The sequence below is a fragment of the Tauraco erythrolophus genome, chromosome 7 (assembly GCF_009769465.1).
Source record: "Tauraco erythrolophus isolate bTauEry1 chromosome 7, bTauEry1.pri, whole genome shotgun sequence".
Classification (NCBI taxonomy): Eukaryota; Metazoa; Chordata; class Aves; order Musophagiformes; family Musophagidae; genus Tauraco; species Tauraco erythrolophus.
The window spans coordinates 16,476,598-16,490,516 of record NC_141471.1 but is presented as its reverse complement, the minus strand read 5'-3'; the positions used below and the strand labels follow the sequence as shown (position 1 = coordinate 16,490,516).

At 39.7% G+C, this 13,919-nt stretch overlaps 1 protein-coding gene across 1 annotated transcript in view; it reads right to left on the bottom strand.

The window, feature by feature from the left end:
• EPC1 (enhancer of polycomb 1) overlaps positions 1-2,424 on the bottom strand; it is a 70,142-nt gene extending 67,718 nt beyond the window's left edge. The window contains exon 1 of the mRNA XM_086614287.1: positions 2,335-2,424. The gene's annotated coding sequence lies outside the window, so the exon portion shown is untranslated. The remainder of the gene's footprint in view (positions 1-2,334) is intronic.
• Positions 2,425-13,919: the final 11,495 nt, after the last annotated feature.

The window sequence follows — 13,919 nt, the reverse complement described above, 5'->3', positions numbered from 1 at the left end:
AGGCCCATGTCTTGGCACTTGTCCTCAAGACCTAAGAGTCCTACCACGACACTAAAGATGCAATGGTCATATTGCACTGTCATAGGCCAACAGGACTCTCTGCTCCAGCCAAGACTTCATAAAAGCAGAACTTGTCTGACTGGAAAGAGATAATGAAAGCTGACTGCTCTCTTGGATATAGATGTCTCTTACTGGAAGAAGGTTACCAGACATATGTACCTAAGATAGAACTAAATTTTGTCTTGAAAAGATGAAAGAAAGAAAAAAAAGATAAAGAAAAAAAGAGAGAAAAGAGACCATTGATCTCTTTTCAAGAGATCTACTTGAAGTTGTGTATCAGTTTCCATAAAACTAAATAACTTAAAGAGCAAACTTTCTTGAAAAACAAAATCTAAATGCATTTTTGAAGATTAAAATGCTCATGAGAAGTTTAGAGACTGTCAGTCCACTATTTGTCAAATTTATTTTTTGAAAATAATGAAGACACTGAAATGTAAAATAGACACAAAGGTCTCTAAAATTGTCAGCTTCATATCACTCCCAAACAACAGGCACATTGATTCCTTAGAAATGTGTTAAATTTAATGTCAAATTTATTCCTGAACCTGTTGAGTTTTCTGATATATGCTCTGATCTTAGGGTTGGCTATGTCTTCCCGCCCGTCTTCTGAGAACATTAATCACTTCTGTTTTCTTTAAACACCTAATATGGATGTCAGCAGAAAGCCTTCTAACACATTTGCTCTCAGAACCGAGATGATCTGTAGTTTGTAACAAGAGAAAACAACACACATTAATACAAATCTATTTATAAATACATGTAAAACGCATGCTCCAGTTAGCAGCAGGAAAGAAAAAACCCACCCACGCCAGGTGAATCCTGTTACAATCTGAAAGACCTACATTAGGTTTTCCCTTCTTTACAATCCCACCTTCAGACACAACCCAAACTCTTTACAGACCCGAACAAGAAATTTGCATATGCAAGCACACGAGCGGGAGGGACCCTGCGGATTAATAACCGGCGGCGTGTATAGCCTTTAACTTCACAACAAGCAAACAATGGACTAGTTGCACAATAAATGTGTAACAAAGCCTTCCATATTGTTTGCAAAAATAATTTTTAAACCTTTCATCTGTAGCCACTGTAAAATCATTTTGGGGGTGGGGCCAAAAATCTCATTACTGAAGAAAACTGGTCTCTAGGTACAGGATTGGGGAAAAAAAAAAAAAAATCTTCATTACACAAACCAGCGAAAGGGTGAGGTCATGCCTGTTCCGGGCCATAGTTCACGCACACCACAGTTTTTCAGAGATACAATTTCATCATCTTGCTAACTAATCTGCGGTTACTTTTGATACAGAGACAAGGAAAAGATACAATAGATCAAACCGCGCCCCACCTTTCTCTCGTCCCCCCCCGGCCCCCTCCCCCTTCAGAGCCAGGGACACAAATCGTGTCGGAGCCCCACAGCGCCGCCAACACAGATCAATGCAACACAAAAAGGATCTCCCACCGTGTGAAAAAAAAATGCGCCTAGAAAAATGCCAAAAATTACAAAATGTCTCCCAAATGTACCTTCTTGAAGGAAAAAGAATAAACAAACAAACCACTCAACCTCCCCCCTCCCCCCAAAAAACCCACCCCACCCAGACATCTAAATGAAATGTGGCGAAATAAGAACCTTTATATAACTAATGCTTTAAGCTAATTGCCACGAGAGCTAATTTGTAAATAAAAAAGTCACTGTTTAGTAAGAGACATAACTTAACATAAACCCTGTTATGCCAACCTCCACCTTCACCATACCAAGGGCAGTTTTCCCCCGTACTTCAGACCAAAGTAATCCACCAAGAGCCATCACAAATGGCTTTGTAAACTCTTTTAGCCACCACCAGACCATATAGCAGCTACATAATACGCTTCTGTATATATCAGAACTGCATTATACTTATAAAGACAGCCAGATATTTGGTCCTGGATCCGTTTATTACTCGATAAAGAACACCCACCCCCCACCCCCCCAAACAAAAAGCCAGAACCAAAAAAACCACCACAAGTCCATCTGGAAAATATCTGAGTTCTTATACTCTTAAATTGAACTTAAATTGCTGTTAAGCTTCGCGTGTGTAAGATTTTAAAGAGGAAACAAAACTGACTTCAGTAATTGTCGATATTAAGGAGACATCGTTGGGTGGGATACACATGAGATCAAAGCTCAGAAAAATACAAGACTACGTTTTGTTCATCCACACAACGAAAACCCTCCACAGCACCAACATACACGAAAAAAAACGCACCAATGAATATTTTTTGTTAAAATCACAAACTTACCTTCGGAGAAGGCAGATCTGGCAAAACGGTTGTAACAATATGGACTGCATACTCGCCCTCCTACAACCAGCCACCTCCATGCTGCAAAGGGCTCCCCCATCATCCTTAAAATATTTCGCGAATGCAAAAAGTGAGACTTTTTTTCCTTTTTTTTTTTTTCTTCCCTTTCCTCCCCCCCGCCCCCCTCCCGCCAGGATCGCCGGGAGAGGAAGGAGGCGGCTTCCCCGAGGGTCTGCGGGCGATGCCGGCGGGCGGCCGGGAGCCAGGGCGGGGGAGCCCGGCGCCGCCGGGGTCACAACTTTGCCAGGGCCGGCGGCGGCTCGATGGGCTCCGCGGGCAGCGGCCCCGCCGCCCCCCCCCGCGCTCCCCCCGCCGCCGCCGCCGCCTGGAAAAATGCAGTGTGCCATTTTACACCCGCCTTTGAAACACACAGGACCAAAGTCTAGCGCTGGTTTTCGGTGACACTGCAAAACTACGGCTCGCTCCACGCAACCCCCCCACCTCATCCCTCCTTTTCAGTGGGAGCAGCCGCCACTCGAGGATTAATAAAGAAAGGCAGCAGGAGAGAAAATAATTCCGAGACTTTGCCGTTTTCCCTCCCCTCCCCCCCGCCCCAGCCCCCACTCCTCACCCCGAAGCAAGTTTCTGCCGATGAGCGCATCCCTTCGCCTCTCCCCGCGGCATCGGGCGACCCCTCAGCCACCCCCAGCCCTGCCGGAGTTTAGCAGCCTCGCAGCATCTAAAAAAGCCAGTCACGCCTGGAACAAAATCCGTGATTCCTGGAAAGTGGGGAGGCTTGAATCCCAACAAATACTCAATTTACTTACAAATATAAATACCTACCTTCGAAAGAACTAAATTAATACTAAATTCAACAGATACATCCGTTACGGCAGGAATAGTTTTTCCATAAATACTGTTTTAAAAACCCCTCCTTATACTGACTGACAGAATTCTACCATGCTGCCCACAAACAAAATGGCTGTGGCACCGAGTTTTTTGGTTCCTCCCACTGTGCCTCCCCCTGGCCTCCAGGAAGTGGTAGAAATCCAAAATAAAATCCGCACGAAAAGTACAATGCATCGTCTAAACTCCGCACGGCACCACCAGACAGCACGGGGAGTAAAGCAGATTTACCAACCTAGTACTTTCTCGAGGATTTTTGTTGTTTTTAAAAGGGCATCAATCACTGGGAATTTACATCACTGTGTAATTTGAACTTCCTGCTTTACATATTTATAAGGTCTTTCACCTATCTTGGCAGGCTTTCAGATTAAGTGGGTTGGGAAATTTGATGCTGTGGCTCTAGTTTGTGAGCTGAGTCAGGTAGTCCCTGCTGGAGCTGGAGCTGGAGCTGTGAAAAGACGGGCAAATTCTAACACTTCCAGCGTGCAGTGCAAGATAAAATGACCCCCTTAACCTCTTACGGTCTCGTCAGGGAGCACGTAGGCGCAGAGAGGACACTGGAATGAGGATTCTCAGCGGTAACTGAAATTTAGACCTCTTGCACATAAATACACCCTTTATATATTTATATTTTCACATTCGTGGTTCACAGTAGTCTGCCTGAATTACAGTTTCTGCGGAAATGCTCTTGGATTTTCTCTTATTATGACCCTGTGCAGTGTTGCAGCCTTTTAACTTTTTTGACATTCATCTTACAAAGAAAATAGATAGGAAAATATGACATATTTAAATTAGAGTTGATCATAAAAATGTCAATATGTGGTGCTCTATCTGAGCCACCAATCTTGCCAGGCAATAGCATAGCTCCTCTTGCACGCTACCTCATGGGCTCCGTAGGGTCTGATTCATTTCCCAGGAGAATCCTTTTACTGCCTTTAGTAGGAGTTACAATGGAGACAGGCTGTCAGACCTGCTGAGCCTGATCCAGTGCTATATTCAAAGACTTGAATTAATATTCCCATCCACTGCTATTCTAACCCTTTTTTAGAGGTGCTGAAAAAATAGTGAAATTGCTGATTTTTTTCCTGAACCACCTCATATTTCTTAGATTTAAAAAAGAAAAAAAAAAATCTGCAAAGAACTCAGAGCCAATTTTGTCATTATTATTATTTGTTTGTATTATCACGCTATCTAGCAGCCTTAATCCTGGACTATGATTACAATTATATACTGTATAGAAATATAGGGCAAAAAGATAATTCCTGCCCTGAGAAGCTCAAAAGTATAAGACAAAAGACAGCAGATGGTTACAGACAGATGAGGGAAACAATGAGACTGTATTGATCAGCTGGGAAGGCACACGTTGCAACACACCATCAGCCTAACTCTTGTTTCCGTGTACATATCATGATGAAGAAGACGTAAGGTGGGATTTGATGAAGAAAATTGATTGGTTTTGTGGCTGTTGAAAGAAAACTTCTCCAATAAGAAGGACAGCATGAAAGAAAGCACAAAGATGTTTGTTTGAAAAAGCAGCAGATGAACTACAGAAGCCTAATCAAATTGGCATTTTTTTTTTTATAACGACAGAAAATATATAAGAGGGGAAGTAAGCCATAACAGATGTAAAGCTTATGTTTGATACAGGAGAGGCAATGAAAAGATCTAAAATGCAGAGTGACATGGAAAAATCATAAACCAGGCCTGCTAGCAGTTAGCAAGTCCTAGAAAAAGGATATACAGTAGTTTGCATTACATGAGCCTGAAGAGATGTAGCTGCTGAGAGTATTTTTTTTTTTTAAATATGCAGCATGCTTTTTATAGGAATAAAATTGTTATTCCTAACAATTAGTTTGAAGACTATGTGTTGATTATCTGAACTTCCCTCCTAACTTGTATTTAGTGAATTCATAAGTACTACTTCTGGTGGTAGTGCTTATTGTATGAACACCTGCTTACTCAAGGGTCACCTTAAACTTGTTAATACGAGTAGATAAGCACACATGAAGGTTGTGACCAAAATGACCACGCACACTGGGAAGGTTCCTTTTCCTGTCACCTGTTTTTTAAGAAGTCCTCATCTCTCTGCAATGTCCCGTAGATTAAATGTTCATCTCTATCTGCCCTAAACTAGCACAGGTCTGACACAGCCCTTATCTGAACGGTGGGGGAGGCCAAAAGGGCCACGAAGGTCTCTGTTTTAGGGCACAGCTACATCCAGGAGAGCAAACCATGCCTTGGAGGAGGCGTATGGTCTGTAGGCTTGAACCTCTCTCAGTACACTCTGTGTTATGTTGCTGTAGGTTTTCAAAGTCTTTTTTCTTTCTTACTTTCCCACATTTAGTAGTGGGATTGCAGTGGTAGCAGGTGGATATTTACTAATCCTTTGTAGTTCTTTGGCATGAAATACGTTAGATTGTATTTACTGCAGCAACAATGTGACAAGCTCTTAAGTATGTTAGCTGGCCATGCTGTAACTTGGGGCTGAACACTGCAGAGTAAAGAACCTCAAACGAGCTAGGCCTTGGTGAATGTCTGCAGAAATATTATGGTGTGGCAAATGTGAAAGAATTTGACTGGATTCTTTTGTTACAGGCTAGACTAAACTGGACTATCCCAAATTTCGTTCTGATTTAAAGCTTGCTAGTTCTGTGGATGAGCTGATGAATGGTAACTATTTAAGCCAGGGTCATTTTCGCTCAATTTTGATGTCATCACTGGTTTTAACTGAAAATAGTGTACATCAAGTGCTAAATGTTGAGAATTGAGATAGTGATTGAAATGCACATTGAGGCTTTTTCTTTTTTATCTGAATAAGTGTTCCAAGAAAAGCTGAACAATATGTTCTCATACTTTAAGAACAACCCTCACCTGACTTCCCCAAATTTCTCACTCTTCACAGTAACTCCAAAGACCATCACCATCCATTCTGTGCTTTTTTTTTTTTTTTAAAACCTTTGTCCAATGCTTGGTATGAATGTTCATCTTAGGTTTTTTACTGAAAACCAGGGAAGTAGAATATCTGTATGGGAGCAAAGAAAAAAACTAGCTGTATTTTAATATTTAGGCTAACACAGAAAAGTGGTTAAAAACTGATAGCATTCAAATAACATCTTCTTACTCAAATTAGTGAAATCATTTTTTACTTTCTGTTTGCAGTATAATTGCTTTTATTATTCTTTATCTTTCATTCTCGTTAATCTTTATCTTGCTCATAAAGATTGAACTCTACTGCCATATTTTCCAAGTAAGTCTCTGTCTCTACACTTGTAATAAACAAATGACACTGATCTTCTTTTGACTATCTTTTCTTGATGTCTTTAGGAAGTGAATTATCGGTCCCGTTTAGTCAGTAAATCATTAGGTAGATGGCAATAACTGAAGGATATCAAAGTGCTTTTGCAACTACTATGTAAATGATCATTTGTTTTCTTTTAATAAAAATGACATTGAATGTTTTTCAGTTGAAAGATCACCAAATGCATAAATAGCTTTCATTTTTATTCAATAGATAATGTTCACATAACTGCATAATTGCTCTTGAAGAATCTAAAAAAATGATTTGCTGTGATTTGGAAAATTCACAAATTATAGCATAAGAAAGGATCATAGATGTCTGACTGTATTATAAAGGAGGACATAGACTTCCTTAGCTTAATTCTTGTTTGACCCAAGTCAGATATTTTTTAAAAACATCCAGTCTTGACTGAAAATGTATAGTGATAAAAAAACCCCACCACAATCTTCACTAAATTGTTACAGTGGTTACCTGACTCACTTACTCGCTTGAAATTTAACTTTAAATCACAGGCTTCGTAACTTATTAAACCTCTTCTTGCCATCTCTCTGCCCAAGGTCTGGTTTTGTTCGAGTATATAAGACTCATAAAACGTTACTCTTTGTTATGAATGTTATGTGATTGCAGTGCTTCTCCAATCTATCAGCAATCTTCATGCTTCATGAGTCATGCACATTAGAAACAGGTGCAATATACCAACAACTGTCACGCTACTTGCCACATACTAAAGTAAAGTAACTCCTGATATTTATTCCATATATCTCAAAATTTCATTTGCTTTCTTGCTGCATTATCATAACAGGTAAACCTGTTCAGCAAACCATCCCATTAATTTCTTTGTCCTTTGCAGTCACCTCTTTTTGGTCATACCTTCTCACTTCTTCCATCAATAGGTCTTAACACTGCTTTCAGAATTTTGCTTTTGCCTCTACACAGATATACACACTGCTGTACTTGTGCTTACCTTGATAAGCTGCTCCAAGTTGCCTTTTACCAACAACCCATTCACCACTATTTCCCTCTCATTCAAACTCTTCAGTACTGTAAGATCAGTAAGGATTTCTTTTCTCATTAATCTCAATTCAAGTAGTGTTTTAACTTGTTCCAGACACTGAAGTTGCACTGCTGAATTTCTTTCCTTGTGCTGGGACCTCATCTTCAGACACTTTATGATTTGACCAGGTAGATTTAAATTACAGTGTTGTCACAGGTAGATATGTCATTCATCCTTTTCCCATCAGATGTCCTGTCAGTGACAGTTCCAATCCTTTTAGGATGATGTTCAGTGGCAAAAGCTGTGGAAGAAGAGCCAAGTCAATATAGGTGGAAAAGCAATTTGTTACAAAAATGCATGGGAGTCTTCCGAAAATAAAAACCAGAAATAAAACTCCAAAACATCTGTTGCTGTTGATTGCAAAGGTATGCCACACATCTCTGATATTTTTGTTGTATCCTTCTATGATGGTATCTACTCAAGTCCACTGTACGGATTGGCCAGCTCATAACCTACATCTTTTTATGCATTAACAATCTTCTTGAATTTTGGAAAGTATAAAACAAGGTCTGTTGAATTGCTGTAGGAATCAAAATGTGCCATGCTTTCAGGATTAAATCTATGCTCATATGAAAAGTCCTATATGGTAGCATACTTATTAAAAGAATACTTTAGCCACACTGTGTTGGCACAGATCTATGTAAAAAAATTCTGGTCTTTTAGTTGTTTGTATTTAATTGGTTAAAGCTGGTGGGAAATACTGGGTGTGATTTCAGAACAAAGTCAGAAAAAAAAATCTGGGAAAAAAAAAAAGCTTACTATGAAACCTTTCTTTTAACTTTGGCAATTGTTTGATAGGGACTGTTCTGCACAATTCCCCTATTATGTACTGATATTTGAAAGAGAATCACATGAGCTTTGGTCCAGGTCTTGGAATTTCAGGTGGAAGGTTATTCAGTGCTTTTGAATCCAAGCACTGGATCCTCATCCTTGTATTAAAATTGATGCTGAATAAATATTCACTGAGATGTTTGCAAGCACAATTAACTGTTAAAGCATCTTTTCTCTTGCTTGCATTCCTTTTTTATGTCCGCAATGGTTCTTGTGCGAGCTTTGTTCCCAGACTGTAAGATACAGCTGTTGCTACTGCTGTTGGATTGTTTACAGTGTGTTGTGCCAAACAAGGGAAGATGCAATTGATGCTTCTGCTTTATTAAATATGCTCTGTTGTTTTCTCAGATTTTCATCTTCCGACAATTAAGGGGATCCCTTATGGATTTTATTAGATGAGCTACCATTCGAGACAATTCTCCTGTATGATTTATTATACCTAGGAAATTTCAGCTGAAATGCCATAGATTCAGATAACGTGAATAGTGGCTGCAGTCCATCTGTGTTCTACCGACTTGCCTGTTGACTGGTTTATGTGTTCAGCAGATTTTATCTGTTCTTTTCTGGATTCACATTTGTCATTCAGAATAAAGGGCCACTGTTGAAAACATCTCAGAACTGTTCAGAGTCACTCATGGTGTTTGCTTTTACTGTTGCTGCAAACAAACGCGCTATCTGTATGGTATGGCAAAGGCAATGCTGTCACAACTCAGTTTTCTTTTTTGAAATGTTCTGATGCTGGTGACATACTGAATGGAAGCCAGTTTAGTCAGCAAAAGCTTGATGAGCATAGGAAGAGCATAGCAAGGGAATTTAAGGAAAGCCTGCAGTTGTGTACAACTTTGAGGATATGTAAGTCTGAGATGACTGAACCAAAATCCTTTACAGTTCCAGATTCAGCAAGACTATGAACTGCAGTCATAAAAGCTTTAGTTTCTTCCCCTTGTTTCTTATTGAGCCTTTTTACAGATAATACCATTTCAATTTGGGTACTTTTCGTTGAGTAACTAGAATCAGACAGCATCAGCTCTGGTCAGCAAGCTCAACACATTAATTGCTCATCTGAAATTCCAGGATTCAAATGATAAGGCATTAATTATTTAAAGATATCAGAACACAGTGGCTGTTTTTTTCATACCATTATTAATTGCTGTTGGAAAACAAAGTAGTTCATATACATCCTCTGGTATTACATCATCGATCATATTCTCAAATATGAAAGTGCCTGTTTGATATATCTGGTCTTCTGCATTATTGTTGTCAGCTGTAATATTTCAAACCACTCAGGGACAAATACAATATTTACGCCCTGTTTTTTACCTAAATTTTCTTAAATTCCTTATGTCCCTTGTTTTGCTGATTGAAAATTCTTTGCTTTTTCACATATTTATTAATTTTCTAAAAATCCTGACTTATAGTATATATTTATTGGCAGTTTCCCTATTTTTAAGTTTACACAATATGTTTACTATTAGTCTTTTTATAAATGTTAGAAAAAGCACTGAAGACTATGCTGACCAAACTTAATTAGCTTGTTGATTATAAATGTAATCGATCATTGAGAGTCTACGTTAGTAGACATGCCGTGTTGCAGGGATGCAGCCTTTTCCTGTAGTGTCTTGTATATCTTCTGTTAACTGCACCCGATTTTGCCCTCCCTATGTGTCCTGCAGAGACAATAGTAACATTAATTCCTGTGCTGCTCATGCACAGTAAGAAATGTGCTCCTTATCCTGCTGCTTCCACTCTTACGGACCTAATGGTCGCAGCGTCTCTTAGCAAGGGGCAAGAAAAGTCTTTCTCTTCTGTCAAAAAAAATGCTCTGTAGTTTCCACAAAGAAAAAATATCAGACCAAAAGGAAATATTCTGCAGGCTAGATCTGGTATACATATTGCCAGCTGGATCTCAACACCTTATTTACACAGTAAATTTCCAAGAAGCATTGCCAGAGCCCTCTTGGTCTGAGCAAAGATGGAGAATATGCACCAAGCATCCAAGGATAAGGCTGTTACACAAAAATCTTATTGCGAATGTTTCTCAGTGGTTTGTAAATGGCACACCTGCAAGTGATGAACTACACTTGTAACACTGATCATTAAACTTTATAGAAACATGCTTCACACTCTGGTGTAAGGCAGAAAAAGCCTTTAGTTTTGCCTTGTCCACATAGGCCAACTTAAAATAAGTACGTTTTCAGCCCACAAATGGAAGAAAAGGGAAATTAACAGTTTAGGAATATATTCATTATTTTCATAGCTGTTTATTTCGTCTCAGGTTCCTCTTAATTTTTAAAACCAGGGTGAAATTTCTTTTGCAATAGTGTAACTTCAGCTTTTAGCTTATAAATAGCCACTAACATTTCTCCTGATGCATCTTTCCCTAAAATTATTTAGCTTATAATTGATTAATTTTTAAGAATCAAAATGTGCATTTTGAAGAATACATATTTTCTGAAAACAGAGGCTAATTAGCTGCCGTTGAACACTATTGAAACCTGGAAGAGCTAGTAGTTAATTTTGAAAAATTCTGTATTAGTCTCAATCATTTATAGTTTAAAAGTTATTTGCAGCTGTATTTTCACTTTATGACTAGATTTTTTAAGGGAAGCAAATGGTAAGATACTGACTGTCAGCAGATGTCTGTTCTAGTACATGTTCATTAGGAACTAAAGCTCCTTGTATTAAAAGTAGTCGTATTTTTGTCATTCAACCCTTCAACTAAAATACTGAAATGTAAAACGTGAGTAGGTTCCCGCTGCAACTGAATCTTTTATAGATGAGACCTGAACGTACACTGAAATATATACCATGAGAAGGTCATGGAGCTGACGACTTTTGTTTTGGGTAGGCAAAACCTATAAGAGTCTAGCTGCAGTCTATCTCTCCAGTGACTGAGGACCTAGCAAGCTCCATTAACTAGGAACTGGGCAACGATTTAACATTTTCCCCGTGTTAGTGTTAGGCAATAGCTGTCCTTCACTGTTCAATGTGCTTCTGGGCTATCATATACTCCTAAGATTTTATTTTTGCTCCTTGACAAGTCTGTCTATCCTAACCTGACACGAGTCAGCAGTGCACCACTGCAGCAAGAAAGACAAATTGGATCCTGGGCTGCATCCACAGGGACATTGCTGGGAGAGATAGAGACATGATCATCCCACTCAGGTCAGGCCACACCTGGAGTACCATGTCCAGTTCTGGTTCCCACAAATCAAGAAAGACATGGGCAGACTGTAGAGCATCCAAAGGAGGGCCACAAACAGGATTAAAGGGCTAGAGAACACACCCTGTGGGGAAAGAGGAGTTAGGTATTTTGTCCCTGGAGAAGAGGAGGCTCAGGGGAACCTCATCACAGTATTCCAGTATTCAAAGGGAGGCTATAAAGAGGGCAGAGGCCTGCTCTTCACAGGGAGCCACATGGAGAAGACAAGAGGCTGCAGGTACAAGTTGCACCAGGAGACGTTTCATCTTCATATAAAAAATATAAAAAACATTTTTTTTTTTACAGTGAGAACAATCAATCACTGGGACAACCTCCCCAGTGATGTGGTAGAGTCCCCATCACTGGAGGTTTTCAAGATGTGATTAGACAGGGTGCTAGATAATGTAATAGAATCATAGAATGGTTAGAGTTGGAAGGGACCTCGAAGACCATGTAGTTCCAAACCCCCCTGCCATGGTCAGGGACACTTTCCACTACACCAGGTTGCTCAAAGCCTCATCCAATCTGGCCTTGAACACTTCCAGGGATGAGGCAACCACAACAACTCTGGGCAACCTGTTCCAGTGCCTCACCACCCTCAATGTATAAAATTTCTTCCTTATATCTAATCGAAATCTATCCTCTTTCAGTGTCATCTAGGCTGCCTTTCTCACAAAAGGTTGGACCAGATGATCTTTTGATGTCCCTTCCAACTTAGGCTGTTCTATGATTCTATGACATGCTCCACTACTGTACTTTGTACTAGGGACTCCTTTCCTTCCTGATGTTTGGTCTTGCCATAGACCTCATTCTTATCTTGCTCTTCGGACTAGTTCATTCACTGGTTTTTAATCTTGAATTACCTTTACTGTAATCCTACCTCCATTCCTGACTCTAGTCTGGCAAAAGTGCTTTCAGCTGACGTGCCTCAGTGTGCTGGGTGCACATGCAGAAGATTGGATACATCTCTCCCACCCTCACTCAGACGAGTTCCGTATTTATTTATCTCAGGAATCTTCCAGACCTTTTCCCATGACAAAAGCGTTCAGGCTTTTTGGTACTTATTCCTCCATTTGTTATCCATTAGATGATGCAGATGTCCCTTATGTCTCCAACAGTGCCTAATATCCTTCTGTTGCCAGTCAGATTCTCTTTGCGTTCTTAGTCCTTCTCAGGCCCTGCACGTATGAATCTCTGCCATTCTTTTCATCTCTGGCACTACGCTTTGTTTTAGTTTTCCTGTCCTGACCTTCATTCCTCTTTTTCTCCCCACTCCACAGGCACTGTGTGCCTTCTGTTCTTTCCCCGTAAGTATTTTCTCTTTCTTACCATTTGAAACACTGTGCCTGTACCTTTTCTTCTGTTGAAAAGATAAGACTTATAGCCTACTAGAATTTTAAACCTGTATTGGGCAGATCAGCAAGCCTAAAGCATAGGATGATGTTATGTTCATAGCTTCGAGTTATGGGAGAGGAGGGAAATAGTAGTGCACTATTTCAGTATAACCAAAGGATTCTCATTTGTTCTTGAGCACGGAGATTAAAGCTCTCAGACAGCAACTAATCATGTCCCTTAAATCAACAGCATATTTTTGGGCCAGTCTTGGTTCTACCTCCTTCTTTGTGTTACTTGAGAAAAGGAGGAAGAAAAGCAGATGTGACTGCTGGATGGAATTATCCTTTAAATAAAAGCAGTTCAGGCTCAGATATAGAACCACAATTTTCCAGGCTCTGAATTTGTTGGAGCATGCCCCTGGGTATTGCACTTGTGATCCCTAGACGGCACAACAGCATAGTGGCGATCTTCATCAAACAGCTAGAGCAGCCCTGAAGCTACTTTGACTTACTCTGTCTGAATTGGGCCTTAGCAGTCATACTCCCTCTTCATCTTGAAACTTGCTCTGAGAGCAGCTCAGAAGGAACTTTAGTTTGGAATTTCTCCCTATTATTTTACATGTTGTTCTCTGCGTTCATTATTTAAAAGGCCAAGTCTTAGAACTCCTTTAAGTGCTGTTTTTTCATAGCTGAACCAAAACTTGAAGGAAAATGAGTTTCTCCAAGGGGCAAAATTTTCCTTGTGACTACAAGTTTTAATGGAAAGGAAAAACAAATACCAAAATAAGCCTTATAAAGCTTTCTGTGCAACTGAAATTAAAGAGGTGAGGAATATTGCTGGCTGTCTAAGAAGTGCCCAAGAACAGCAGCTTCTAAAATATCAAGATAAAATAAAAATAAAAGGTATTTTGCAACACTAGTCTTCGTCGTTTATTTTCTTTAAAAATTTTAATCTAAGTC